The sequence below is a fragment of the Stigmatopora nigra genome, chromosome 4 (genome assembly GCF_051989575.1).
Source record: "Stigmatopora nigra isolate UIUO_SnigA chromosome 4, RoL_Snig_1.1, whole genome shotgun sequence".
NCBI classification, from domain to species: domain Eukaryota; kingdom Metazoa; phylum Chordata; class Actinopteri; order Syngnathiformes; family Syngnathidae; genus Stigmatopora; species Stigmatopora nigra.
The window spans coordinates 14,579,524-14,604,371 of record NC_135511.1 but is presented as its reverse complement, the minus strand read 5'-3'; the positions used below and the strand labels follow the sequence as shown (position 1 = coordinate 14,604,371).

Here is a 24,848-nt window from a genome sequence, read left to right as displayed (position 1 = left end):
ATCATGCCCAAACGTCTTAAAACTAGCATTGCAACATCAATTATTTATTGAGAACAATATCAAATGTTTTAGATCTACTTAGACTCAATTTTTCACAGGTTTTAAAGATTCTTAAGTAAGATTTTGAGAGAAGTAACGAGGATTTTTAACAGGAAAACCATGTTGATGTGCCAGATTCATGGGTCACTGGTATGGTTGTACTTCCCTGCTGGCTGCCATGTGCTGAAGTGTAACAGCCAGGAACGGGATGCTGAGCAGAGGGAGATGATGATGATGCGGCAGGAGGGGGGACTTTAAGCAGGGGAATGGGCTGTTACAGTCCATTAAAGTACAAGATAATAATGGTGGGAGGTAATACAACTGCTGCAGCAGGGGCTGCTGTCTGAAAGCCAAGAAAGTTTCCAGTGTGGATTTACAATGAACTTTTAAGATGGGGTTGGATTTTTATATCATTTTCCAGTGCAAAAAACAATAAGTACCTGTTATTTGATTCTTTCTGTGCAAAGCCTATATATGTATTAGCCAGTATTATCATTTTGCCATACTAAAAGTAGTGGTTTGTTCTTTAATCAAATAATAGCTACAAATATAGGGTGAGGCAAAACATATCTATATTTGTTGTGAAAGAGCAGGAGTTTATTTACCTTACATGTTTCTGTATAGATTAATATCACCTGTATATGACCTTAACATTGTTGAATGCTGTTCCATATCTCCACCCTTTATTGTGGGATATCAGATATGGTCAGTGGCTATTTAGGAGGTCACAATGGGCCTGTCTGGGTTCGTGAGATTAATGAAGACTGCTTTCTGTAGCTGGAAGGCTTTGGGGATTCCACTTTCTTTCTGTACATGCTTCTGGAGTCTACTTAAATTCAGCCAGGCACGAGACTGCTCGACACTCTGTAGGATAATAACTCGGTTGAAGTCGTGGACGATCATTTTCACTGTAAATGTATCAGTTTTAGCCCAGATTTATTTTTATTTTTATCGAAGCACCTGTAAAAAAACGTAGTTTGTTTGCTATGATCTCAGAAAACATGATATATGATATGAAGTAGTCTTCTATGATGACGTGGGTTCCAGGAATGTATATTTTTACTCCTCACACACTGAGCTTAATCCCCCCCTATTTGGAAGTTAGTGCCCTAGTTGTAGTTAGAACGTGGAAGTGACCTGACACATGATCAGATCTTTCTATCGCCATATAAATCATAGGTGTTGCACCCAGGGGACGATTGTACAATGCTAGACATGTCGTGAACTCTCCAGCCTGTTGTGAACTTGCCTCAAGGCGGGCGTATCAGATGTTGTTGGCCCAATGTGTTGCTGTCAGCATATCGGCTCATCAAATGAAGGGTGGCGACTTAAGAAAAGAACACATCACCTGCAAGTTCACATTATAGCCGAGCCTTGTACTCACTCTGGGGATAATGTAAAAAGGCTGCAGGGTGGGAAGACCTTCATAGATGGGGAGAACTATATGCCTTGTTCCTCCTGGATCCATTCTTCTGTGATTTGGATCATTGTCTTGTTGAAATATCCATTAGAATTTAAACTTAAAACATAAGAGACATGGCTTCCAATATATCAAACATGTGAATGTATTATTATTATCATTTGTTTTAGCTGTCCATGCCCTGAGGCAGCAAAGCACCCCCAAACAGTGATACTCTCGCCACTGTGCTGTGTAGTTGTATTTATTTTTCTCATTTTTCTTGTCCTATTTTGCAACTTTGCTTCATTTCAGCACAGAGCCAAGCATCAATAAGCCCATAACAAATAACCCATCACTAGTAATATTGAAGTTTTTTTGCCTCGACACATTGTTCAGCAGCTGTTGAGTGTTTGGTAAGAGGACAAAAAAGGCTCAATACACCTGTGAGATCTAAAAAAAAAAAAGTTTTCTTCCAGACTAAAATTAATAATGTACCTCAAATAAAGCACTTGCTACAGGCACAACATTTCGCATCCCACAAAGGTATCACCACATGTAGTGTACAGAATTGCATGAGTCATTTGCCCTCTCAATGTTTGTATGCGTGTGGACATTCAAGGCATGTGTTAAGTGCAAGTGTGTGCGTGGAGCATGTGTGTGCGTACGCTTTTGTGCACACAGCAGCTTAGTGGGTGTGAGATGGCTATCTGCGGCCATACATCAGGGCCAGTGTGGCAGCAGGCCCATGTAATTATTGAGTCTCAATGGGACACTGTGTTATTTTGGCCCAGGGTGAGATACTTATCTGGCCCTGTCAGCATCCACCTGGATGGATGATTCTCACTCCTCCGAGAGAGGCAGCTCACCTTCCTTCAGCATCAAAGCCAAACTGGACATTTCTCTCACAGCCACACAGCTTGGCCAAATGAGCTCACGGTGCCAAATAATTCTGCAAGGGCATGCCGGAGCTCTTTTTGGCCGCTTATACTGGAAAATCAATAATGCCTGCCAGTCAATTGGTACATCAGAAATGTGTCGGGTTTTCATGTTGTTGCATTGTATTGAGTAGAGTTAGAATAGAGACATAGTAACGTTGGACATATATTGTCACTGGCTTTAAATAATTGCCTTATAAAACTTTAAAAGAAATGTGTATGAAGAATATAAAATATAAAATATGAGAGATCGAGGTATTGGAAATGGAATATACAACCTGTCACATCAATTGAATGAATGCAAGTATATTTCAGTCTACTTTTTAGACATAACCGTTGCTTGAGTTCAAACATGGAATTTAAAGCACTTATCTTGAGGATCACTTTACATTCTGCAGTTTGTTTGTGATGGGTTGTATAATTGCCTGCTCCAAAATCTTTCAGCACTTTCCTTTATCCTGCCAGTAGTAAACACACTGCGCAAAAACAAACATTTTTCATAGAAAACATATACATACATGTATTCAACCTCTCACTGGCAGGGGTACATCTTCTACCTACTCCCTTGCAGTAATAAATCAGCCAAAACATTCATATAAGTTGAGAAATAGCTCTTATTTACAAATGTAAGGGTTCAGTTAAATAGGGCCATTATCGCACTCATCAAGAATGGCTGAATGCAATCCTGACATTAAGCTTTGTTTCATGTATTTGCTTTTAACCAGTCCATTAGGTTCAGATAAACTCTGTCTACCTCAGCAGGTAAAAACCATGCAACCCCACCCTTGACCTTTGCCCCTCTTGCCCCAGCCCTCTCTACCACTTTACAAGCAACCCAGGAAGCCAGTATATATATAAATATATATACTATATGGCTTCATTAACACATAACTGTCTGTTTGCTCCGCACATGAACAAGGCAGGAATTTAAATTGAATCAATAACTGTCCAATCCCCAAATAGAATGAGAAGCTGTTGGTGTCAGTCAAAAACCAAGGTTCTTCCTTGTCAGGAGTCACAAATCCATAATATTATGATGAAACCATGAGTGAAAATATTTCTAATCATAGTCATGACAACTTAGCTCAGCGTAGTTCAATAACTTGTAGTGTTCTTCCACCCCCAACTGGCCTGGGATGGTAAGAACACATCGTTTCTTGTTCTCTCCAGTTTACTCAATGCCGCCAACTACCAGTGGATTGACAAACCCTCAATGAACCATTGCGTTAACTAGGTCTGTTTTACAAGTCTAACAACGCATATTGATTAGGCGCTGTTCCGATAATTTGTGCATGAGTGTATAATTTTCACTATTTTGGTGTGTGTGTGCACAACTTCAAACCCAATCTACTTAAAATAGCAATTCTGTAGTCAGCATTATATGTCTGTGTGTGTTGAATCTGATCAAGGCCCCTTGTTAAGCCTCGAGGTGTTCTAAAATCCCCACACAGCCTTGCGGCTTTAGCAGTGGTCTTTGCAGAATATGTGTAAACAGCTAAGGGCACCAAGTGTTTCGATCAAGCAAGCAGATAGCAGCTGTTTGAACAGAGACCTGTGACCAAATTATAAGCGGGGCAAAGAGACTATAGAATAAGAATCCAAGATTTTGTAACCTGACTTTGGCCTTTATAGTTCACAGAAAGAGCAATACCCAAATGTCATGTTTTCTATTGTAATGTACTGTAACTTTTCTCTGTATTTATTCATGATGACTTGGAAATTAGACATTATAGATTTGTCTGAAATTATCATGTTTAATGATAGTATAGCTGTGCTTTATATCTGAGCAGTGCTTGCTCTTTATACTGAATTTTGTTGGAATTTTGTTTCAATGTAACATAAGAGTAGTTTTTTAAGGTACTCTTAATGTACACATACATATACACGTACAGCTTTTTTTGTATGTGTAAATACAAGTTGGAAAATATGCTACAAGGAAAGTTTAAAGTGGAAGGAAAGGTAAAATAAATTAAATATTTAATATAGAAAGTATCAAAACATTTTTCTCATTTTGAATGTGGAATAATGTGAAGAGGGCCTTGCTTTGTATTATTGTTTTTTTTAAATAAAGCTCAACTCATTTTCTAGTGAAGATTTATCAATAAATTTGGTTTTGATGTCCGACTGCTCAAAAGCAAAGAATAGAAAACAGTAGAAACAAACTTTTATGATGTTCATGTCGCAATAGAACCACTATAATGTGGAACTTCAAAGAAAGGACTGTCTTGTAATAATTGGTTGGGAATGAATGTACTTTCTTCTGTGCAATTGAATTAAAACAGGGAAGGAATAACACCGTAGAATATGCACTGGTACTCGTGTTACTATGTTAATGCCAAATCAAAGTCATTCCAATCTCGGCATTTATCTCAAGGAAAGTGTGTGAATGTGTGTTTGCGTGTGTTTAACGTGTGTGTGGTCTTGTTTGCTAAAGAACAGAGGAAATGGTCTGTAATGTTGTGGACACACAGGTGTGTGGAAGTTGAAAGCATTGGTCGGGCCTTAACGTCCGCCGAGTGGAGCTGACAGCCCTCCCTGTGATGAAAAGCGCCCTCGATTAGCAAAGCCAAAGCTCTGAAATTAAAGAGGGCGGTGACAGTAAAAGTTAGGAAGGTCATCAAGACCTTTTGCACACACACGGTAGACAATGAAAGACAAAGATGGATGACTACAGGTAACATCCATAAATTACTTTTAACATTGTGTCTCTCCTTTTTTTGTTTGGATAGATCACCATTTGGGTCCTGTCCACCACCTGAAGGTGCAAAGATGTTTGTTCCATCGTCCCTAGAGTAAGGTCAGTTGAATTTTTGTTTAGTTTTAAAGGGCCCAAAATCAAGAAAATTAATATTATCAAATATATGTGCAGATAGATATTGTTTTGCAATGGTTCTTGACTTACTGAATTTACAAATTTCATTTATAAAATATGAGCCTTTATATTATATATATATATATATATATTTTGTTCAATTAATCAGGTCTGCTACTCATTTTTAAGTTGGTCCTCTCAAATTATAGTTTTATGCATAATTATAGTGAAACAATGAACCTGGTAAGTGATGATTTTTTCATTTTTTTTGCAAAATATGTGAATTTTGTATGGGAAATGTATTAAAATAGTTGAAACGTGGGATTCATGCATGGCAGGTAAGTTGTGTTTAAGAAAAACAGTTTTTCCAAGTCACCAGGCAATTTGCAATGACTAAGTAACTTGAAACCCAAAAGTACAACTTTTTTGGGCTTGGGGACGTCTTTTGAATTAAACATGAATACATCAATAATACATCTTCAGGTCAAGCACACGTATTGAATCACTAATCATAATTCTTCATACATTTATAACTACTACTAACCTATGGATGTTCTGTACACCCATGGATTACATTGCTTGGGGCCTACACTCATTGTAAATGAAAAAAAAAAGATAGGCTTGTGGTTTCCTTCCGGACTCAAACTGGGCCTTTAGGATTCTGTGCACTTCAGAAACGGTGTCAGGAGATTCTCTTAACAGTCATTGGAGACGTTTTGGGTTGGCAAGGTCATTCTTCCTGCTTGGTCAGCCACATGCACGATCACACACAGATACTCATTGTTCAGTCTGCTTGCTATCAGCCTAAAACGCTCCTGGCTATGAATCAATTGAAGGGAGAAAGAGAGACTGAAAGTCAGAGAGATCGCTTTTAAGTAAACAGAGGTGAACAGGTCTCCGTCGCTGGTCAGATTTATTGGACTGGCAGTCGACCCCAACTGTCCTACGCTCCAGTGGCTTAGCTTGATGTGTTGTGGCCAAAGGTTGAGGGGTTACTGACACCCGTCCCATAAAAATGTTAATTGACTAGTAGTAGCCTAAGACAGGTGAACTGGAGGTCATTCTCGGGGAACAGCGTTTTATTCATTCATTCATTTTCTGTACCGCTTAGCCCAGACATGGGCAAACTACGGCCCACGGGCCCGTTAGGCTTTTTAATCCGGCCAGCCGACGCTGTCCAAATATATATATATATATATTTTTTTTAAGATGGCGCCGTCATGCGGAAGCTAGTGGCAGTAGCTCTATCCACTCTTATTTGTTTTTTGTGTTTTACAGCCCATCTTTTTTTCAACTTCATTTTAATATTTGTTAATACATCCCCATTTACTTTACTTTGTACTTTATACTTTTTACTTTAATGAGTGATGAGTATGTTAATACTTAAGTCCTTTTTTTCTGTTTATCTTTCATATGTACTGTTAACGGATGCACTTTTTTATGTGTATCGTATCTTGACCGGGCTGACCCGGCCCATCTGTCAAATTTTTAAAGACAATGTGGCCCCCGGGCCCAAAAGTTTGTCCACCCCTGGCTTAGCCTCACAAAAGGAAGAGGGGGTGCTGGAGCATATCCCAGCTAGCTACGGGCACCAGACGTTGGACACCCTAAATTGGTTGCCAGGGCACTAGGAGACAGACTACCATTCACATCCATAACCAGGGGTAATTTAGAGTGCAGGTTATTATTATTTCATGTCAATGAAGTGATGACATAATGCAATGATGTTGATAAGAAATAAATGTTACATTTTGAAATGCCAGACAGCAAATTGTTGGAGAATTTCCAAGTTGTCAGTTGGCAGAATATTAAATCTTGCCGATCATAACAAGGAAAGATGGCCATTGTTGGCAATCTGTTTCCCGTACTTTATGGGGACATCATGTCCTTGGTGACTTGATGAAACATGAGAGCAGCGCTCAGATAATGACAGTGCGATGTTTCAGATATTTTGTATTTGCACTCAAACAGAAAAAAGATTCCCCTCAGAAGCATCAAACTGATTTTAGTTCACGCTGACCCGCCATGTTTCAATGACGGCTAAATTGATTCCATGACATGAGTGGGTAATGTGCGTGAGAGTAAAAATGGGGAGGGGGCAAACCCACTGATTGAGTCACAGACATTGAGAGGCAGACACAATCAAATCTGGCTGTGTTGATTCATATCATTTAATAAAATGGTGAGTCAATCATTCTGCAAGTCTATTTTTCTCTCATCTTTAACACCGCCACTCATTTCCTAAGTGTCCCTCTGATTGCTGCATCAAGTGAATGGATTATCAAGATATTCCATTTTTATTGTAGTTTCTGAAAAACAAGGCAAACTACTCAGCAGAGAATTGTGATACAAATCAGATTTGAATTCAGTCTTTATTTAAGTCAACTTATTCTCATTCAACTTCACAAATCATGAGTGTCGACTTTCTCTTTTAGGACCAAATTAAAATGAAAAGTATACATTTATATTAAATTTCCCGATTTTCACCCTTTTAAATCAATATTTGTATTTTTTTAATCATTTTTTGTGTGTTTTTAGTTAAAAAATCATTTTGTAAAATCTAAAAAAAAAAGCTAAAATAAACATTGTTTTAGATCTATAAAAAAACTGAATATTCAGGGCTTTTAATCCAGTCCTTTGAATCCATTTATTAAAAAAAATCTAAATATTATATCTAAAATGATCCGGCCCAAGTGAAATCAAGTTGATAATTCGTAATTTAACACAAGAGGCAGAAAAACGGTGACCCTAAATAAAGACTGCAATAATATAGTTTCACTTAAACCTATGGAGAAACAAGTTGACAGTAACAATACGCATTTTTTTAATACTTTCTCGCAATGTTTCAACGTCACTGGATTTAGTCTGTGCAAAATCAATCCCTCTGGAGGCTAGAACTGAAGGGCAGACAACTTGGATCAGGGTGTACTTGATATTCAGATAGATGTCAGGAAGGGCTCTCATAGCTTGCCACTGTCTTATTTATGAGCCTGATGGTGTTCAGCTCCATGGTTAATCATTTTTCTATGCACGATGAATCCATTTGTGGAAGACACCAAAAACATGCCTCCTATTGGCCAGAAGGCAAGATGGAGTTATGGATGGTTATATTATCCATACGTGAAGATACTATAGGCATTTCATTAAGATGGAATGATATACTTTGTAGTTTATTCACCAAAGTATGCTATTTATTTGAAAGTACTCTAGTTTGATCAATTCCATGTAATTCTACGAAGTGAGCTAGTGGGCTTTGTTCAGACAGGCCTGGCCTCGTCATTCACTCGGAGACACCTTGACAACATCTTTTGTCTTGTCCATTTGACTGGAGGTGAACCCAAATAGTTGGACATGATGGATGACATCCTACAGGAGAGTGACTGAGGAAAGACAGATCACACTTTACTTCTGTGCCACTATCACACATTCGCTTGGCACTTTCGAGGTCACTACAAAAGTATAGATTTACAAAGGTAGACATCTTTATCTGTTGTGTCAGCAAAGGAAGTAGCGGGTCAACCCATTCAATACTACCAGAACATAGCCATTAGAAATACATTGAATCTTTCCGTGAAGATGTTCTTCATAGCTTTAGCATTTAGTTAGAAATCATAGACTTTTCCCATTGGTACTAACACTACCAGAAACACTTATTTATATTTATAACCTCAATTCTGCCGTTCAATGCCAATGTTTTTCTTAGTGTAAAGCCTGCTAAGCTCAATATATACAAAGCTGAGGACCAGAATGCTCATTCTTGAGGTCATTTTTCTTGTCTGTTTCATGTAAACTGACCACTTGCTTATTTTCCTTGCTTCACCACAAAGATACTATGCTATAGCGAGTCGAAGCGGCACAAGCCCTATTAATCATTGCGTAGAGTGTTTTTAGTCGTTTGGCGAGAATGAATTGCTGTTTGTTTAATGTGTGTATGATGTTGATTTATCTGTCCTTGTCATGGTGCATGTGAGCTTAATGCAGATGTGTATGATGATATTGTTTGTTTGATATTGTCCTGAACCCAATGACTAGAAGGATATGATATCATAAATACATTAATCAAAGTTAGAGAAAGAAACTGTACTGGTTTTTGGTGTGTTTAGCGGTGGTTTAGTTATTTGTTGGGATCTTTTCAAATGTATGAGAAATAAATGATGTTACACATTGTACTGCAGATATGCAATACTTCATTTTTTGATTTAAACTTAGACATGGTTAAATAATTAGGTTAGAACTTTATTTCATCCCGTATTTGGGCAATTTATAGATTGCAGTAGCAAGACAGACACAAGACACAGAAGACAATGTAGACCTAGTTAAAAAATGACCCTTATTTTACACGTTTACTTCAATTGAAGTACACTGTGTGCACTTTTGCCACATTTGGTATACTAATGGTACTTGTAGGACCTTGCTAGGGATGCTTGCAGTCTTTCACATGTTGCAGTTATAACCTGTAGCACCAGGTGACGCTGTTGTGCTGCAGTGGACACCTCAAATCCAACTATAGAGTCATGGTTGGGTCGATTGTGTCTCAAGGGCCACATCAGCACTCAGGAAGCAACTAGCAAAACTGCCCCTGGCTGATAGTCATCTGCTGGCCCCTCACACACTCCCATCTCTTCTTATGCGCATGCACGTTCACACGTAGCTGGTCACATTTACAAATTGCTCTGCTTGTGCCAGCTTTCATTATTCACTGTTTAAACTCGGTTGAGTCAGACACAGCTGTGCGTGAGCTTTCTAGCACTCTAAATGTAGCGATTGTCTTTGTAAAGGAAGGAATACGCCGGAAATGTTCTTGTTACGGTTCGGATTGACCAACATTCAGTTCTGAGTCATATCCTCCATGACTCTTCAAGGCTTGGAGACAAAAAGACAATAGGGATGGAGATGAGAGCATGAGAAAGAGATGGTGTTCCCATCCCAGTTCAAGACAAAGAAACTCACTGTCTTTATTGTCGCATCACATGCACACCAATGAGCCAATGTGTGTTGGCGTTGTGCTACGTTTGTTGTATGTCAGTGAGAGTGAGGAAGGGGAGGGTGGCTGTTTATACTTTGCATTTAAATGACACTCCAGACTTGTGTGCTTGTGCATTTCTAATGTGGAATGTCGTCCTTGTTTTCTTTTGATCACTTTTGTGGCACGGGAGAGTGTTTTGAGGGCTTTTCAGGTGAGATATTGAAAATTATTGTGCACTCACTCCTCGCATATCAGATTTCAGTGTTTAATCTCACTATGGTTTTGATGGTCCGTCCACCTTATATTAGAATTCATTGAAGGAAAGTTTATAGTTTTGAAACTTGACATCATTGTACTACCGCCCACTTCAAGCCACCATCTTGGAGAAATAAATAATGAAGGAAAGGTGGATGCCGCAGGACGTTTTTTTGGCTTCATTCAGCTTATTACCTTTGTTTTTTGTGGGTAGCTTTGCACAATAGCTTTTTTTTTTTTACATATGAGAAAGACTTGATAAATGAGAAAGTAGAGGAATCTAATTTCGGACAAAGCCATCACATCTTTCTGAGGAAACAGTGTTTATGAGGTGATGTGATTGATGACTACAGCTAAGTAGAAGTGTCAGTGGAATAACATTATTCACCTTCTTCCTCAGGCCTCAGAGTTATCTTCACTATCATTAGTCAACTAGAAGATGGTGATTTCTCTTTCTCTTTCCTGAAAACAACCTCATCGTTGATAATAATAATAATGTAGACGAAATTCTGGAGTGATAGTTGTCAGAGAAGCGTGACCTTACATGTAATTCCATTAGGTTTTATGTTATTTTTTTGCCTGTGATGAAACAAGTCAATTAGTACTGTAGATACAACATGGAGAAAAAAAAAAGAATACACTATCAGTACTGTGCGGACATGCATTTCCCCAAAGCAAATGCGCGATAACTGACAAAAAAAAAGGTGGATACTGAGATAGAAGCCTTTTCCGTGTGTCAGACCTAACTATAATTATGATTTCATTCATTAGTGTATCTCCCCGGCAACGTGTTTGGAAGGATGCCACTTAGCTCAGCTCTTTCTCCTCTAAAATCCTTTCCCAAAATCACGTCTGAGCCACTTCTTTCTCATCTAAAAACCCCCCCACCGCACTCTACTCTACTCCACCCGGCTGACTGTCCGCATGTCTTGACAGCTCATAAGGCAATGCGGCACATCAAAGCAGACTGTGCATTGGTAGCCCTTAACCAAGTCATATTTTTGCTTCAAATTACTTCCCGTCGAGAGGGAGAAACAAGATAAGGAGGAAAGGGGAAAAAAAGAACAAGGAGGAGCAAAGAAAGTCATGACAAGAAATGCTCCCTTAAGATAAAGTAGCATGGCTAAAAAAAAGCTAACTTTATTTATCACAGAACCATGTGAACACTCTAACACATAAATCAAAAGAAATGCATGTAGGAAATTAGTATAAAACAAGCTTTACTATTGTTAAATGCAAAAAAAATGATATTCTATTCTTTGCATCTGATTTTTATGTGTGTATTTTAGGGCTGTAGTAGTAAGTCGTCAGAAACTAGTATTAGAACACTATGAATTTCCAATGAATACTGCGACAAGGATTTCCTGGAAGCATTTTGTAAAAAGTATGCCAGCTCTATGGAGAGGTCTGTCAAAATGGACTCAGTTCTGGACTGATCATTTCACCCCAGATGGCTCATCGGGTCGTTTGTCATGTTTGTTGGAGTTAAAGCTGTTAACTATGCCAATGAAAGACCATGAAGGCATTTATTGGATACCAGTTACTACTATTATGATTAGCTTAGCAACTGGCTGATATTTCCCAGTCCCAATGATGCTCATACCATATCTTGATAGGCTTGTCTTACTTGACATAGGAAAGCTCCTTACTGCGTAATATTTTCTTGAATTTTTTTTCAATCTTCCAACTTTTATTTTTTTAAATATTATTAAAATATTCCAACTTTTATTTTTGTATTTATTTTTAAATATTCCAACCTTTATTTTATTTATTTTTTTAAATATTCCAACTTTTATTTTTGCATTTATTTTTAAATATTCCAAACTTTATTTATTTATTTTTAAATATTCCAACTTTTATTTTTTAATTTATTTTTAAATATTCCAACCTTTATCTATATTTTTAAATATTCCAGCTTTTATTTATTTTTATTTATTTTTTAATATTCCAACTTTATTTTTTTTATATTTTTGTAATATTCCAACTTTTATTTATTATTATTATTTTTTTTAAATATTCCAACTTTTAGATTTTTTAAACGGGTGATGTAACAAAGTGGCCATGAGTAAGAAAATGCCATTTCACACTCTTATTCACTTCTAACACGCTGTTGTCTGAAGGCAATTGTCTTTCTCTGACAAGTATTTAATACACAAACAAAATGCTGACAATGACATTGTCTGAGTTCTGTGAAAGGCAGAAGGGTAATTGTGGGTGCTTTGACGGCTCCCATGCAAAATGTTGAAGAATCTCTTGAGTGCTTCGATGAAACACCAAGGCCATATTTTTGCATTTGTGCCGTGATTGTCTTTTAGTTCTTGTCACGCTTGCTATTAGTATTCTAATCCTGTCTATAACAAAGACAGCAACACTATAAAATATACAGTTTGAAGATTTGCCACCTGGATGTTACAAACTTTGTGGAAAAGTAACTATCTTACCACTTCCCTCAGGTGTCACTTTAAGCCTCTAAAGACTGAGACGTGAGGCGCAAGCAATGCTCCTCTGGACTAGAAAAAGTCATATGTCACAGTCCTACAAATGTGTCTGTGTTTACTGGAGTGAAGCCACCCACATAAGGAATACAGTGATTACCTATTCATAAAATCGCCAACTCTGAAATTCATATTCTTGTCATGGTAGCAAATTTGGAACTTGGTGGTAGGGTAAGCTGATGCATAAATAAGTTTCTGGAGGGAAGGAAGGACAATCAACATGCTTTATTTGCCTATACCAGGTTATATCAACTCATATAAAGTCTTGTCGACTAAGATATGACATAGCATTAATGCAGTGGATAATTGTCCTTTGACCATCTACCATTTTTTATCAAATGGTGTTTGTTTGCATCCCTTGGTTGCATTAACACTCAATAACGTTTTAAGAGTGACAATCTCACTAAAAAAGCCGAGAATGCCCAGGCTAGTGTTCGCTTTGCCACTTGGATGCCTCTCTGGTGAGGTGTCCTAAGGACATTCCACCTTAAGAAATAGCACACAAGGACAAACCAGGGCATGGTTAAGACACAATATCTTCTCTCGGCCTTGAAGAAATAGACAGAAAACCCGGAAAGAGAAAAAGCTCAACTTACCTGCCTCAAGGGACTGACAACAAAAAGCCTTAATGACCTTCATGTGAAAGAAAATTGCTTTTTGCATTTAAATATGCAAATCATGTGAATTTCATCCGGAGCTGGTGGCCAGCCAATCACAATCACTGCTCTTAAAATGTAGATGTCAAGACCTTTACTTTCTTACTAACTCACTAGGATGACTCTGAGGCTTTCACGGGCAACAGACATGCAATGCAATCGTCCCTCAAATGGGTCATAAGCCTTAGGAAAATTTCACCAGGTGGCATCTGAAAATGATGCTTCAATTGCCCAATTGGTCTTGAGGCGCTTCAACTTGGAGGCCTTCCTATGCTGCAATTCGCAGTGCACCATTGACTAACCCATTCATTGTCTATGGGTGAGGAAGTGGCATATATGCATTACTAAGCATCGCAGGGGAGTAAGAGGACCCCCTGTGTTTTAAATAGAAAGTTAATTCATTTTAAATGATTATGACAATGTCCTAAAGTAGCTCTAAAAGAAGCAAGCTAGCGGGGTGATTTAGTTCTGTTTTTAGACAACTTATTCACAGGAAATGGCAAGAGGATGCTTAAAGTGTTGATAGATGCGATAAATCACCAACTCTTCCTTGTTTAGCTCAAAATATAGCTCAACACAGTCTTGGTGGAACTGTTCCTTAGAAAAATGGGGGCTTGGACATTTGGTCGCCGGTCTTTTGGTCGCCGGTCTTTTGGTCGCCGGTCTTTTGGTCGCCGGTCTTTTGGTGGCCGGTCTTTTGGTGACAGAGAGTTTACTGTTGAAACAGGCTCTCAAAATTATATTCATGATATATCTAAGAGATAATATCTAATAGAGAGAGTTTAATATCTAATTACTGTTTAATATCTCAGTACTGTTTAATATCTAAGTACTGTTTAATATCTAAGTTCTGTTTAATATCTAAGTACTGTTTAATATCTAAGTACTGTTTAATATATAAGTACATTTGACCGGCGACCAAACGTCCGGTCACGTAAAAATGAGAGTAAACTTTCCAAGTTCTCACAAAATCGTTTAGACTTTGCAACCCTCTTGTTGAAACAAGCTAAAGCAGGACTTTTTTATACAACAGTGGAACAAGGATATTGTCAATCTTTAATCAAGACCTCATCGTTTCTCTCAGGTGCAACATCAACTCTTCTAAATGTTGAATGTTCACACCATCCTATTTTTCCAAGCTGCCGCGCAGACCTTTTACACTAAGCTAGTGCCATGCTAAAAGGGCTTTACGCCAAGTACCCCTTGGATGACCAAACACGTCACAATATCTCTAATGTCAGACTTTTCTTTTTGGTCACTGCCCAATGCTTGTGAGCAAAGATGAGGCTAGGAGGTCAGATTTATCAGAAAATTGAAAAACTTCCTTATCGCAGTCTCTTTCGTCTCTCAAGATACTTTAACTCCTCCCCCCTATAGCAGGACTTGGCGACATGTAGGCATTCATCTTCAAATGAGAACTACAAACTCTATCTGATCTGTTATCCATTCATTATTTGTGATAAAAATTTAAGCTTTGTTCATAAATTAGCTCATTGTAATGGAAAGCAAAATGATGACATTACATAGCTAATGAGCTGGCAAAAAACTTGTGAGATAAAAATGAATGGGGGGCTTGGGGGGGAACTGTTCAATAGTCCCCGAAGTGTCCATTAAAAGTCCATAAATGAAAAGCAGCCTGTTTGACATAGCCTATTATTATGGTGCAGCTGTCTTCAAAATCTCAGCATCATATCACATTGATTTAGTATTAGGCTTTGTTACCAAGACAACAGCGATGCTTGAGCATCTTTTTTTTGTTGCCAAAGGCAGTCAGCACAGCAGTGCTGATTGCAAGAGGAGAAAAATGGCCTTTATAGTTGAAGATAAGATAAAACTGAGTGCACAATTTGTGACACTAAGCTTTTCTGCCGATGACTTCAATGCTTGCCTCACCTGAATTGTACAGTCGGAAAAAAATGCATTTAAATTCTTATCGTGACCATTGTGCATCTTTTCTCTTCTTTTTTCATTTCTTCTTTAACACTGTTATCTGAGAAAATCTAACTCTGTAAGTTCACATCTTAGATAACCTAATTAGCAGTTGGTTACATAATAAAAGCCACGTAAGTCCATATAGAAATGCTGTTTAATTCACTGCTGTGGTGAAATGTGCAAATACGCACTTCTAATCCCCTATAGGTCTAATTAAAAGAAAATCAGCCTTTTTTAAAATAATGCCTCCAGGGAATACTGTGTAATCATGTATTAACAGAACGATTACCACAGAAATAAAGCTCAATTTGCATATAATAGAAGCTGACTTTAATAACATAGTCTTTACAAGCTTTTTTTGGAAGCTCAAAAGTTTTTTTTAAACTGCAAAAGAATTGTTGATCTCAATTGGCACTTCAGTTTTATGCTTCTTCGCTAACCGTAAATTGCAACTCGTGGATTTTTTTGTCCTCTTGCCATGGCATGGCATTATTATTTATGTTTGAGCACAACTCAATCTGGATAGAATCTTGTTTGTGCGGCACCATAGATTAGAAATCCTCTGTTGTCTGCATGTTTTAGATTATCTAGCTAGATCATCTGAAACGATTATCCCGTATTCTATCATGCAACCAGACTTCATTGCCCAGATAATCTTGTCATTTTTTAGGGCAAACATCTTTAAAGATTGCCGTAAACCTCAAAATGCACTCCATAAACAACTTCAAATACACTTTTCATCTCTTCATCTTTCTTAGTACACTGTGTTGTCAATTTCCAGCTGTTACACCTAACTGGGCATTCACCTGAACATTAAACTGAAATGGATTTGGAACACACAGTGTGTACAAAAAAATGATAGAAGAGAATATCCGCACCTAAGGACATTTATTTGCTCAAAAGTCTACTTTTCAAGTTCCATCTGCTGAGGTAGAAGAAATCTGAACAGGTGGATGTAGCTTACTTATTTGTAGCTATTTAGATTTTGGCTATGATCACATTTGTATTGTGATGTTTTTTTTTGTTTGTTTGCTCACAAATCAAAACTAGTTGATGTAAATCCAGTAATTTATAAGGGATAGGCTCCAACTCCCCCGTGATCCTAATGAGGATAAAGCAGGTCAGAAAATGAGATGAGATGAGATCATTGATATTAAATTCAAATATTGGTAAGAGTTAGTAGAATCTGTATTTGCTGTTTTGACGGGGCAAGGAACAAAAAAATGCACATTTAGGAATTTATGATGAGAATATTCAATGTGAACTTCGAGTTAAATGCAACAGAGATGTGAAAATATTGTAGGGGGAGAGAGGTAACAAGTTTATCGCACCAGGATAATCTCTCAGGAGACAGCGCAAAAAGTAATTCTGCCAGAGTCTTCTAATAGAAATGCATGAAGCTTGTTCTTAGACATAGAGCCTTTCTATACCACGGTTAAAATTGAAAGATTATTTACGGGTAGGGATCTTACCTCACAAAAAAAATCTTCTTGACTTAAAGAAAGGAATCCAGGCCTCAGAAATATCAGATGTTGAAAATAAGTCTCATTATCAGAAAACAATATTTGTATATAGGATAGAGGTGTAACAGAATGGAGAGTGTGACATGACTGCCATTTGTGGAAGCTAGATTTTTTTCTGTTCTGTATACTGTGGTCGTATATTCTCCTGTGACGATGCTTGTAAGAAAAACTCGAGAGGTGAGGGTGCTGGTGTCATGAGGGTCCTGTTGTATTAGGTAAAATGAGAGAAGACAGGTTAAAGAAACTGCACAGTAGGAGGAGTGTTGCCTCTTAAATTAGCAACTCATGCAGCTCTAGGGAATTCTGGACTTTGCCAAGATTATAAATCGTTGAATACTACAACTGAAATCAATTTAAGGCAGCTGCTTTCATTCAAATTGCTAAAAGGACCAGCACATGCTGTATCAAATCCATTGTGTGGCGAAATTGTGAGGTCATTTAGCCTTATAATGCTTTAACAATGCAAAATCTGAATATAATTCATTGAGACATTAACTCTTATTAATATAGTTTCATAAAAAATCTTTAAACAATTCTTTACATGAACTAAAATATGAGAGGTGAGGTATAACGGCAGTCAAACATTACACAACAAACAACTATATACATTTTTTAAAATTATTTTTCACATTGCAATTATCGCAAAAGTCCTACAATTTAAAAACATATACATTCATATTTTTACACCCAAATATTAAGTAGACATTCACTCATTACTCCACATTGAATCTAGACTCATGTTCGCCAAGGTACCACTAACTGCAGACCATAATGTTAACCAACACATACCAAAACATTGTAGCGAAAGAAGCCATTCACACTAACCCAAATGTTGCACTCTACAAACTTTCTTGTTTGATACCAAACCAAACAGGGCGGTCGGAAATTGGATCATTGATTAGAGTAATAAGAAACCTAATTAACCATTTGCAAGAAGCTTTTCTGCCAAGGGATCAAAAAGACACGCTGAGAATGAAATTGTTTGTTCCTTCTGAAAGCTTAACAAGAGAAAGAGTCTCAACAAATAGTGTTTTATTGCTACCTTTTAAAGCGACTGTGTTTAAAGATAAATTGGTCTCCACTGAGGGCAGGTCATGATTAATTTTGTCTGCGATGGTAAGAATTTTATTATCAAAGTGGCTCATGAAGTCATTACTCCTGAGTGTTATGGAAATGCGTTGATCAATAGAACTACAACTCTTTGTCAGTTGAGCCACAAGCTGGAAAGGAACCTGTGGTTGTTTTTATTTTTCTTAATTAAAGAAGAATAATGGCTTGCCTTGTAACTGCAGTGAGCCTTTCGATATATTCTTTCTTTGCGAGGCACAATTCAGCATGTTGGGAGGAACCATGCTTTCTTGAGTTTTTGTTAAACACTTTTGAACAATATATCCACTACATTGCATTTATCCATACATGTACCGTATTTTCACGACTATAAGGCGTACTTAAAAGTCTGAAATTTTCTCCAAAATAGACAGGGCGCCTTATAATCCAGTGTGCTTTATATATGGAAAATAAATTAAAATGTGTCATTCGTTGAGGATGCGCCTTATAATGCAGTGTGCCTTATAATGCAGTGCGCCTTATAATGCAGTGCACCTTATAATGCAGTGCGCCTTATAATGCAGTGCGCCTTATAATGCAGTGCGCCTTATAGTTGTGAAAATAGTGCACATACTAATTTATGGGTATTTTTGAAAATGTAATTAACTAGAGGCTTTGTTATTTATTTTGATTCATCACATTGCATCATTGTTTGTCCCAAAAAGTTAGGTTTTTTTTCTTATTGCGAATTGATTGCTGATAACTTTACTGATCTCCAAGCCAACAAGATATTATTGAATACAGTATGCATCCTCCAATGAGCTCTCCCAAACAACAACCCTTCTTATCAACCTACACAATTGCAAATTCACTTGCTAGCAGTATTATTATTATAAATCAGATTGCTACTGCACAAATAAGTCTTCAGCCCACATAGACCAAAGGAGCCGCCTGTGTAATGAGACCTGTAGCTTTCCCTTGCAGTTTCTGAGCACCTCCAATATTATTGAGAGGTTATTTGAGAGTAGTGGAAGAGAATGTGTTTGTACTGTGGCCTAAATAGGCTGGCCCTGGTGCTTTGGTGTGGCTGATCTCCAGCTGCATTTGACTTCTGAAGGGAGGATGAAGTAGAATAAAGTACAAAGTCGATGTAGAGCTAACAAAACCACAAGGGGTACAAACTAAAGGAGCCGTGCACCAGGCAATGGTAGTGGTTAGGAATAGAACGGTGTATGATCGGAAGATGAGAGGGGGTTGAAATCAATAAATAAAAGTACATTAAGAAAACTGACAATACATTTTTGTTGTGAATGGCAACGTCATTTAAACTCTTGTTTCCTATAATTTCTTAACCTTAACATTAGCCAACTCATTCGTTCAATTATTTTCCGTACCGTTTATCCTCTCAAAAAACCTTGAATTGGTCTTGACATCCATTTGGCTGACCCTCGTAATTTTAGAGTGCATACATTTCGTGACCGGACGTTTGGTCGCTGGTCTTTTGGTCACCGGTCTTTTGGTCGCCGGTCAAATGTAGTTAGATATTAAACAGTACTTGGATATTAAACACTCTCTCTTAGATATTAAACTATCTCTATTAGATATTAAACTCTCTCTCATGAATATAATGTTAAGAGCTGGCTTCAACAGTAAACTCTCTGTCACCATTTGACAGGCGACCAAAAGACCGGGGACCAAAAGACCCGCGACCAAAAGACCAGCGACCAACTAGGCTTCCATGCATGTTTTTTGGCACGTGGGAGGAATCCGGAGTACCTAGACAAAACCCATGAAAACCAGGGGGGAACATGCAAACTCCACACAGGGATCGAACTCTCGATCGCACAACTGTGAGGTTGACGCGCTTATCATTCCGGCCACATTTAAAATGGTAATAGATGACAAAGAAAGAAGGTGTCAAATTGTAAATGTTGCACCTGAGACTCTTTTATATTTCTATGTAAAGTCATTCAGCAACAGGGACTACAAGCAATTATTTGCTTGTAGGTCTACGCTTTAGGCGCGACCTTGATATTAACTAGGAGATGCCAGCAAGTGGAGATTCAAAGTAGCCACGTAAGAGACAAGCTTACAAAATGACCTTCTGGCAAAGAAATGGTACATGGCCAACTTATCATTGCTATTTTTTCTGTTCTTTCAATGTCGCCATCACAGCCGCAACCTCTTTAGCATATTTAGCCTGCCTTGGTTTTGCCTTTGAAAATATCGCTTCATAATGCATCTGGTTCATTAAAAATACCCCATACGAAGATGAAGTAAATAGGAATGAGGAGCAAATAATTTCTAACTGTCTAAACAAATTATATACTACAGTATATGGTGTGTATATTTGCCAATGCCACGGATGATTGAGTAATGATTCAAAATAAACAACTTCAACTTTATTAAGCCTTTGAAGCTCCAATAATATGAATGTGCATCAGTGCCTATCAGTAATATTTTGCTTTAGTGCCTTCCATATTTCTGCCACCCTAATTGTAATTAAAAACAAGTAGACCAAGACTCAATAACGTTCTAATCTTAGTTATGATGATTTTCTTTCATTTCTACCAGTCATACACTGATAATTAAAGAGAAACATTTCCGTTGTTATTTCTCTCCGTCCCGTTAAAGACATATCACAAAAATTAGGTAAATGTTACTTGAAATTGTTGGAAATAATAGTTTTTTTTATACTATCTTGCACTATACCACTGGATCGTGACAGGACGGTTGGTCGCCGGTCCAATGCTGACAGAGATTTTACTTTTGAAACCAGCTCTCAAAATTATATTCATGAAAGAGAGTTTAATATCCAATTACTGTTTAATATCCAAGTACTGTTTAATATCCAAGTAGTGTTTAATATCTTAGTACTGTTGAAACGAGCTCTAAAAATTCTATTCATGAGAGTTTAAAATCTAAATATCTACTGTTTTCAACAGTACTTAGATATTAAACAGTACTTGGATATTAAACAGTACTTGGATATTAAACAGTACTTGGATATTAAACAGTACTTGGATTTTAAACAGTACTTGGATATTAAACAGTACTTGGATATTAAACAGTACTTGGATATTAAACAGTACTTAGATATTAAACTCTCTTTTAGATATTAAATTCTCTCTCTCATGAATATAATTTTGAGAGCTGGTTTCAACAATAAACTCTCTGTCACCATTTGACCGGCGACCAAAAGACCGGTGACCAAACGTCCGAGAACCCCACTGGATCTGCACCAACAAGGTTATTCAGTTGAATCAACACGCAGAACTAGCTTCCGCATTAAGCAAATATAATTCTTGACATTTCATCTAACATGTATGAAATTCTCATAAATGGATGTTGAGTAGGGGGGTTGCATCAAGGTCTTAAGTCGGTTGAAAATTGGCCCTACTGCTCCTAAGGATGCTTTAGCCTCTTCCACTGAAACATCTGACCTTGGGATTATGAGTTGTAATAAAACGTGGCCAAGCACTTCTGAAATTGCTCCATTCACCTAATGCTCCCGTCAAATTAGCATAAAGCTTTTAAAGAGCCGCGCACATCTCACGCGGATAAAAACTGCACGGCTGGGCTAGTTGGAGAGATGATGAAAACCAAGAGTTGGGCCAAAGGTCAATGAGAGGAGGACAAAACACGTAAGAGAAACGTTTAAGTAGGATTGAGAGTCGTGGGAGAGAAACAGACCGTTGTGGTGATAATGGACAAGACGAAATATTGTTATGGTTTACGAGAGAAAATCAGGCTAGGACTTTGACGATTGATGAGAGAAAAGAAAGAATGGTTACAAATGAATGCCAGTAAAGATGAAGAAAACAATACATTTAGATAACGTCATAGGATAAAGACTGCATCTTTCATTGGACTCTATTTTATTCATAACAATATGACTTGACACAATTCTAGCAGTGAAATGTTGCGATGCTAATTTGGTAAATGGGATTTATAACATATAAAATGTAGAAATATATACATTTTCAGGACAAGATGATTTGGGCATGCATAGGTGGCAGCTGTGAATGTGAAGATGAAAAGGACAATAGAGCAGAAATATTCTGTCAGTTATATTTTATTAGTTTTAAATTCCTCTTTTGTCACCTTCTCACACTATCTTCTTTGTCAGGATTTCTCTTGCATTGGCAAAAATACAATGTCATACTTTGAAGGGATAATAACAGAAGAAGAAAATAGTTACATCTGTTTCTTGATGTCTGCTAGACAATCGTCAACTTTTATTATATTATTGCAACTTCTTCCAAAAGGGTTGTTTTATGAACGGATGCCCAATTCTGTCCAAATGTTTATTTTTTTACTCCATTTTTCGACAAGAGTGAAATATAAGAGGATAGGCACAATACTTTGTTCATACTGGAAAACTTGAAATGTAATATATTTTAGATTTACAGTACCATAAGGGAGAAGCAATCGTGATTTTGTCAGTTCCATGGGAGTCAAGGGACCTTGCATTTTTAGTTTGTAATAAATCCAAAAGGGAGAGGTAGGAAGTAAAAGGGCAACATATTCTCTTAGTAGTAAATTATGTGCAAAATTAGGATTTATCATAACGTAGAATGTATAAAGGGTAAAAAAATGTCTTTGCAGACAACTCATGGGATTACTGCTCTGCATTGTGAGACTCAAGGGACGGATTTCAGTCCTATTATCAAGCTAAATGAGTAGTTGCAGTGATTCCGACATCGTTATTTCTTTGCTTGCGGTAATAATGGTGTTTTAAGAGAGGCTTCTCTGTTGTTGGCATTCTCTATTGGCGGGTCAGGAAAAGTAAAACTGGGTTCTGTGGAACCATTTAGGATGGATGAGTCATATACATATTGGAATGTACTTTGTGGATCCAAGAAATGTACGTTACAATTTGAGTTTAGCTTGATGTATTGTGTTCGCTTTATTATTTTGGCACTGAAACCTAAGCAGCAATGCTCAAGTACAAGGGTGTCGGACTCGATTTCATGTGGGCTGGACCATTTTAGATATTATATTTATATTTTTTTTTTTATAAATGGATTAAAAGAACTGGATTAAAAGCCCTGAATATTCAATTTTTATAGATCTAAAACTGTTTATTTTAGCTTTTTATATATTTTTAAGATTTTACAAAATGATTTTTGAACTAAAAACAGAAAAAAATGGATTAAAAATTACCTTTATTGATTTAAAAGGGGGAAAATCAGGAAATTTAATATACATCTATACTCTTCATCTTTATTTAATCTTAAAACAGAAAGTCGGCATTCATGATTTACTTTCCCGGTCCACACAAAATGATGCAGCGGGCCAGATTTGGCCCCAGGGCCGCCACTTTGACACCTATGCTTTAGCAGGTTTTGCTTTAGAAATTCCGATGCCCAGTAAACTACTCTCACAAAGACTAGATATACATATACATATATATTTTGTTTTGTTGCTACCCTCATTTAAAACTCAACCATCCATTATTCATTGTTGTGGTTGGTTTGCTTCTTCATGGTGGGGGTGCCCTTGAGCAACGATTCAAAAAGGTAATGCCAATTTAGTCATTGACATTCCTCTTTTTTCCTCCATGTTAGTAGCATTTGTATAATTAGCTGCATGTGCTTGTAATACTTTCAAAAGAAATTATATTGCCAAGTGAATTCTTATATGTTCTTTGATCAAGACATCTAGAATTGGATACATTTAACAAGCATTTTTTGGCGTCAAATAAGGCCTAATTAGTCCTATCATCAGAAAACTATTTTAATTTTTTTTTAAAGAAATTATTTGCGATTGTCGTCATGACATTTTTCATTTGAAAATGTTATTTTTTTTTTTTAATTACCTGCATGGTTACATTTTCAAACTACATGAAATGTTCCAATGTCTTCTGAGACCTGAACACACCAGTTATTAAATAGTAATTAGACAAAATAGATTGTTAAAATTGATAATTCCGTCAAAGAAAAGCTTATAGTTGAGTTAGTAAATTAGCTCTAGAGGGAAAACTCACAAAGGCATGGAGAACACATTCAAGTTACTTTTAAGTACAGTATATTATTTTTATTTGCCCTGTGGAATACTTTATCATATGTCCATTCCATTTCCCCCCTTTTTCTCTTTTAATTAGTCTGCACTGTGTAATGGGATAAAAGACCCACAAATTAATGGGGTACTAGTGAATTTTTGCTGTTTTAAAAAATATTGCAGCCACACTGGGACGCTAATTTCACAGGACATTAAAATACAAAAAGCATAAAATTGCTTTATTTGGTGGGAAAAGGCGCTGGAGAAATGTCAATAATTATCCGTTCTTAAACAGGAAAATAACTGCTATTAAATTGAAAATATTACGCTCACCCGTCTGAATTTGCTATGCTTTAAATATATATCTAAAAACTAATCTACATATATTATTTTCTTTTGAATCTCTCCTTTGTGATTTAAAATATATTCTTGTTTGTTATGTTCTCGTTAAAAATATTCCAGGAAAAGGTCATTTTTTTTTTTTTTTTTTTACAAATACCATTGCAAACTTTTAACTGCTTTTACTCTTTTTAGCTATAAGAAACACATTTGGAGACATCTCAAGGAGACATAACTGCAACAATAAGTCTCACACTAAGAGAGGAGTCATATTTCTTTTTTTATGGAAATTGCAGAACATAAAACTAAATGAAAAACAAAGACTCCAAGGGAAAGAGTAGAAGAGGCAGAAAATACACATGCCCAGGGCACTTTTTAGAGACAAATAGACAGTGTAACTTGTCAAATACAATCATATTTATTTTAAAATCGTTCACTACAACTGCT

The 24,848-nt window shown here is 37.0% G+C and overlaps 1 long non-coding RNA gene across 1 annotated transcript in view; it reads left to right on the top strand.

The window, feature by feature from the left end:
• Positions 1-24,848, top strand: part of LOC144195838 (uncharacterized) — a 97,529-nt gene that overhangs the window by 46,069 nt on the left and 26,612 nt on the right. Inside the window, exon 3 of the long non-coding RNA XR_013326167.1 lies at positions 5,103-5,170. This is a non-coding gene — a long non-coding RNA (uncharacterized LOC144195838). The remainder of the gene's footprint in view (positions 1-5,102; positions 5,171-24,848) is intronic.